A 6,071-nucleotide genomic window follows, 5' to 3' on the forward strand; every position below is an offset into this window, starting at 1 on the left:
TGTCTCTCTCTGTCTCAAAAATAAATAAATGTTAAAAAAAAAATTTTTTTAAAAAGATTAATTTATCAGGGTGTCTGGATGGATCACTCGGTTAAGTGTCTGACTCCAGCTCAGGAAGCCCCACATTGGGCTCTGTGCAGACAGCTCAGAGCCTGGAGCCTGCTTCGGATTCCGTGTCTCCCTCTCTCTCTCTGTCCCTCCCCCACTCACACTCTGTCTCTCTCTCTCTCTCTCAAAAATAAACATTAAAAAAAAAAAGTTTATCAAATTCTCTAGCCAGGACATAGAGTTGGCTGGTACCACTGATCGAACTAGGAATTCAGAGAAGGTGCTGGCTTTGGGGAGAAAGAACATGCGTGCACTGTCACACCTGTTGCTTTCAGTAGGGCCAGCCACAGAGAAGTGCTCAGGTGGAAATGCTTGGGAAATACAAGGTTGGATCTCATGAAGAATGGAGCTAGAGAGGTAGATCCACCTGAATGTAGAGGTTCTAGCTGAAGCAGTGGGAGAGAAAAGCCCTAATGGGTCTGGGCTGCTGGAGCGAGAAAACAGAGGGCTCAAGGGCAAAATGTTTTAAAATTCAGATCTGAAAAAATGAGAGTTCCAAACAGAAAGCGAGTGGTCTGTAGTATGAGAGGCTGCAAAGAGTACAAGGATGATATAAACATTGAGTTTGGCAGTTAGGAGATCATTAGCAAGTTTTCAAAAAGCATTTTGGAGTGATTGGATCAAAGATCATGGAGACAAGATTTCAGGGACTAAGATAAAGTGAAAGAAGGGGAAAAGGTTTGTGGCAACCGGTTCAGACAACTACCTTATAGTTAGTGATTATGCAGTGGGTGCAGAGGGGGGAAAGAAAAAGTGTGCGTTTTACAATGAAAAGCTTTAAAGGAACCTAGAATGTTGAGTTACCCACTAGCCCTTTATATCACGACATGGAAGAGTGACATTTACTTATAAAAGTGACAAAAAATAAGAATATACAAAGCTTACCACATTAGAGAAACATGCACACGACATTTGTTCTGCTCTAAACTAAAAAGACAGTTTTTCTCCCTTTTTAAAAATAAATTTAAGAAGAAAAAGAAATTAATCACGATTTCTTTCTTTAGCAAGAATATGAAAACTTGGTCTATTCCTTTTGCATCCTAAAATATAGTTTTAAAGTTCTTTGTTTTTAGGGTGATGGGGGAAAAGAAACCTTAGAGAGAGGGGGGGAATGACATTTCACTCATTCTCCTACATTAGCCAACTTTAACGAAACCTATAACCGGCTGCACTTTACTACCTTTAAAATATCACCTCTTACAGATTTGGCAAGGAAATGACAGGTTTTTTGGTTTTTTTTTTTTAAGTAGCTATATTTTTCTCTCTTTCTTCTGTAACCCATTTAGCAACTGGTTCACATGAATCACAAGGCCAGACTGCTAAAAGTTCGAGATATTTCCAAGAAAACTGAGGGAAAAAATATTAGCATCTATAGGAAGAAAACTTAAAAAAAAATAATACCCCTATGTTTCTGAGAAGTTGACACACGATTTCAATTGCTTGATCCTAAACTATAATAATAAAATGCCATTATTATTATTATTATTATTAGGCACTGAAGACAAATTAAAGAAGAGCCAGAATTCTCTAGCTCCTGTATCTAAGAGGTGGTAATTGGATTCAAGCAAATCTAAGGTTGAATTTCTGCTTCATCACTTACTTACTGGGCCAGGGGCTACTAACTGCTCTAAGTGCTCATCGTCAATTTATGTTCAGTGAGAGAATATCCTAAGTTTTCGCAGGGCACACGGCTGTCCAGTCACAGACTACATTTCTAGCCTCCTGGGCGGTGAAGTATGGCCATGAGTCTAAGTTCAGGTCAGTGGAGTGTGAGCAAGCAGGGTTTTCACAAATTCTGGGTCATCTCCTTCAGGATAAAGCTAGTTGCCCTAACTATTGTTTTTCCTTCCCATATGCTGGAACATATACATGGTGGTGACTGAGCTTTTGCCATGGCAGTAATATTAGAAAGGGAACCTGGGTCTCAAAATGACCTCATGGAGTATTGTTGCTCTGACAATCTTGAATGCTCACACTGGGGCTGTTAAGAAAGCATCAACTTAATTAATTAAGCCACTATACTTTCTGGTGTCCTCATTACAGCAGCTCAGACTATAACCTCAAAAACTCATCTGTCAAGAGTCCTTGGTGTTTAACCCCTCTGGATCTCAGTTTCTTCTTCTGTAAATTGGGGATAATGCTTACCTCGCATCTGTTGTGAAGATTACATGAGAAAATGCATGGGGGGCAGAGGAAGAGGGACCACAGCCTAGCAGATGAATGGTGTATGATAAATGTTTGTACTATTCCCTTAAATCATTTAGGAACATATGTTTCATATACCTTTTCAGTGAATATAGAAAATAAGAGAATGAATGTCAAGTAGCTGAATATGATTTGTACTGTATAGGAGATGCCAAGAAATCCATCATAAGTTGAAAATGTCATAAGTCAGAAATGCATTTAATACATCCCACCAACCAAACACCCTAGCTTAGCCTAGCCCACTTTAAACGTGCTCAGAACATTTACACTAGCCTATAGTTGTGCAAGATCATCTAACACAAAGCCTATTTTATACTTCAGTGTTGCATAGCTCATGCAACTTATTGAATACTGTACTGAAAGTGAAAGCCAGAACGGTTGTACGGGCACAGAGAGGTTGTAAGCGTATGAGCTGTTTACTCTCCCGAACCCGTGGCTGCAGCTCACTGCCACTGCCCAGCGTCATGAGAGAGTATCATACCCCATATCGCTAGCCTGGGAAAAGAGCAAAATTCAAAATCTGAAGTACAGCTTCTGCTGAATATGTATCCCTTTTGCAGCATCACAAAGTCAAAAAAATCAAGTCAAGCCATCATAAGTTAGGGACTGTCTGTATATAGTAGGCACTCACGAGTTTCCATCAGATTATAAACTCCTTGAGTGCCAGTTCTGAGTCTCGTTTACCATTGTATCCCAAGTGCACACACATATTTAGACTCAATATTTGTTGAGTAAGGAGAACATTGATATAAAATGTGAGTTAGCTATTTTTATCTCCATCACTTCCTTCCCTCCCCGTGACCCCACCCACGGAAGGAGGAAGCTCACATACAGAGTGAAGTAACTTGCCTGCACTGGCCCGGTTTGTAAGTAGCCGACTCAAGATTCGAACCAAATCCAGGCCTCACTGGATCCACATTTTGAGGTCTTTTCACCCTGAACCTGGATAAGTACTCTTTCTTGAGGGCAGACTTGGAGACAAGTAAGATATTTGTGCACCAATGGATGGAGAAAAACAATCTGAAGGAAACAGGGGCCGGGGGGGTGGGTGGAGGACGGTCAGAGGAGATGTTTTTATGTTTTAAAATTTGGCTAGTACTGCACAACCCTGCAGCTGTGGTAATTCTCCCCTCTCCTTGTTTCTTAGAGGGGAGAAACTGAGCTAAAGCACCCTTCTCATTTTATTCTACCAATCTATGGCATAGCTAGAACTTTTGGATCCCTATGGGAGGAAAAAGTTTAAATAAATTTCTTTAAAGACTCCTTGTTAAATGGCCAGATTAACAGATGTTCGACCTTCAGCCCTGGGTGTATTTTACACTAGAGAGGAGAGGAAGAGAGAAGCCACCCACAGGGCTAACATGTTCTAACTCTAGCTGGTTTGCAGTGCCTTTCACAGTTTCATTATCACTATTATAGCAGCGTACAAGAGTCCCTGATCCTCAACAAGATAAGTCATTGCTCTTCAGCAAGAGGGAAGCAGAACTAGGTCCCCTGTGCAGAGGGGTCAGTTGATGATCGTTATGAATTATGAATTAGAGGCATATTGTTTTTGGCAACTATCTGATAAGAAGGATATTGGCTGACTAGGTTTTAGTTGGATGCTTTGGCGAGATATTGGTGTATTAAAAAAAGCAAGGGAGGGGTGCCTGGGTGGTTCAGTCAGGTAAGCATCAGACTCTTGATTTCGGCTTAGGTCATGATCTCATGGTTTGTGGGTTCGAGCCCTACATCGAGCTCTGAGCTGAGTATGGAGCCTGCTTAAGATTCTCTCTCTCTCTCTCTCTCTCTCTCTCTCTCTCAAAAAAAAAAAAAGCAGATGAAGATGACAAATTCCAAGGAATGAAAAAATTCCAGATGTTCTCTGTTTAGATTCAGAAATGCTTCCTCTATGGTATCCCTGAACTACTGGCTGACTTGCAAAACAGAAACTTATAATTGACCATCCTTCCATATGTCTTCTCAGGATCCACTCACTCACAATAAAATAAATTAATATTTATTCATTTCATTGGGTGTGTGCGTGTGTGTGTGTTCCCAGGTTTAGAAAATTTCTGCAGTTATTATTTGCAAATACTGGATTTGGTCTCAGATATCTATGACAAAATCACTTAATACTTTTTTTTTATCACTTAATACTTTTAATTAATGCTCTTTTCTCTCTCTCTTCATCCTTTCATTTTAACCCCTTCTACCACTTATTCTTCTTTTTCTCTAACCTGAATCACAAAGGTAGATTCGGGGTGAGCATTTGAAAACCGTGTCACTTCCTTCCTGATCTGCCTCGAGACGTGAGGAAGAAAGATGCTTTTGCCATCCCAGGTCTAAACTTTGTGGATACTCTTTTGTACGAAGCTGTAACCACAGAGGATAGTCGGAGAAAATGCCTTCAGTCCAGACTGTTTCCCGGGGCCCGGACTGCATCTCCACGTGGATGATGGACACCCCTACAGAAATCAAGACTACTCGACATCCACTCCAGTGGTGGTGACATATATAGACTAAGGAGACTCTGCCCTTACTTGAACTTTGTGTCTTCTGAGGTTTAGATTAGATCCTGATAGAAAAAATTGTTCCCAAATTAAAACATATAAGAAAATGAGCGCCTGGGTGGCTCAGTCAGTCAACTGTCCGACTCTTGATTTCAGTTCAGGTCATGATCTTGTGGTTTGTGGAATGGAGCCCCACGTCCAGCTCAGTGCTGACAGCATGGAGCCTGCTTGGGATTCTCTCTCTCTCCCTGTCTCTCTGCTCTTCCTCTGCTCACACTCTCTCTCAAAAGAAATAAATAAACATTTTTTAAAAACATATGAGGAAAGATAATAAAGGAGCACAAATGCATTTGGGAAGGGGGAGAACTTGGGACCAGACTGGGGTTTAAATTCTTGACCTAGTGAAGAAAAAGTATCATGAAGCCAGTACATTTTGGAACTTGTAGGCCTTTGGTAAAAAATATTGTGTCTTTTCTGTTTTCTTGCTATCATGTGAGAGAGACGGAGCAGGAGCAGCAGGGTAGGGTAGGTAGGGCAGGGTGGGTGCAGCCCAGGAGAGGAGAGTGAAGGGAAGCAGATTTAGGTCCCAGAAGTTCCTTGTAAAGAAGAAATGATGTAAGCTCTTCCTTTCATGCCCAGTTTTGGGTTTGTTTGGTTTTTTTTTAATGTTTATTTATTTTGCAGAGAGAAGAGAGAAAAAGAGCACATGTGACCAGGGGAGTGGCAGAGAGGGGGGGAAGAGGATCCGAAGTGGGCTCTTGCACTGACAGCACAAAGCCCAATGTGGGGCTCAAACTCACAAACCTTGAGATCATGACCTCAGCCAAAATCAGATGCTCAACCGACTGAGCCACCCAGGCGCCCCTGTCATGCCCAGTTTTAAAATGTAATCAATTTTCAGGGCGCCTGGGTGGCTCAGTCGGTTGAGCGTCCGACTTCGGCTCAGGTCACGATCTCACGGTCCGTGAGTTCGAGCCCCGCGTCCGGCCCTGGGCTGATGGCTCGGAGCCTGGAGCCTGCTTCCGATTCTGTGTCTCCCTCTCTGTCTCTGCCCCTCCCCCGTTCATGCTCTGTCTCTCTCTGTCCCAAAAATAAATAAACGTTAAAAAAAAAAAAAATTAAAAAAAAAATGTAATCAATTTTCTACTTGGAAGGTAGAGGAGATGGGGTAGTTCCAAAGGCTAGTAAAAACAAACATGGTCCTAAACAAGGGCTACACATGGTACTAACTGGTTGTAAAATAAACATCCTTAGTGATCCATACTT

General features: G+C 41.7%; 1 long non-coding RNA gene across 1 annotated transcript; it reads left to right on the forward strand.

The window, feature by feature from the left end:
* Positions 1–275: 275 nt before the first annotated feature.
* LOC109501549 lies at positions 276–4,324 on the forward strand. The gene is made up of 2 exons (XR_002159677.3): positions 276–3,295; positions 4,133–4,324. It is a non-coding gene; the product is annotated as an uncharacterized LOC109501549 (long non-coding RNA).
* The last annotated feature ends 1,747 nt before the right edge of the window (positions 4,325–6,071 follow it).

The sequence above is a fragment of the Felis catus genome, chromosome B4, assembly GCF_018350175.1.
Source record: "Felis catus isolate Fca126 chromosome B4, F.catus_Fca126_mat1.0, whole genome shotgun sequence".
Classification (NCBI taxonomy): Eukaryota; Metazoa; Chordata; class Mammalia; order Carnivora; family Felidae; genus Felis; species Felis catus.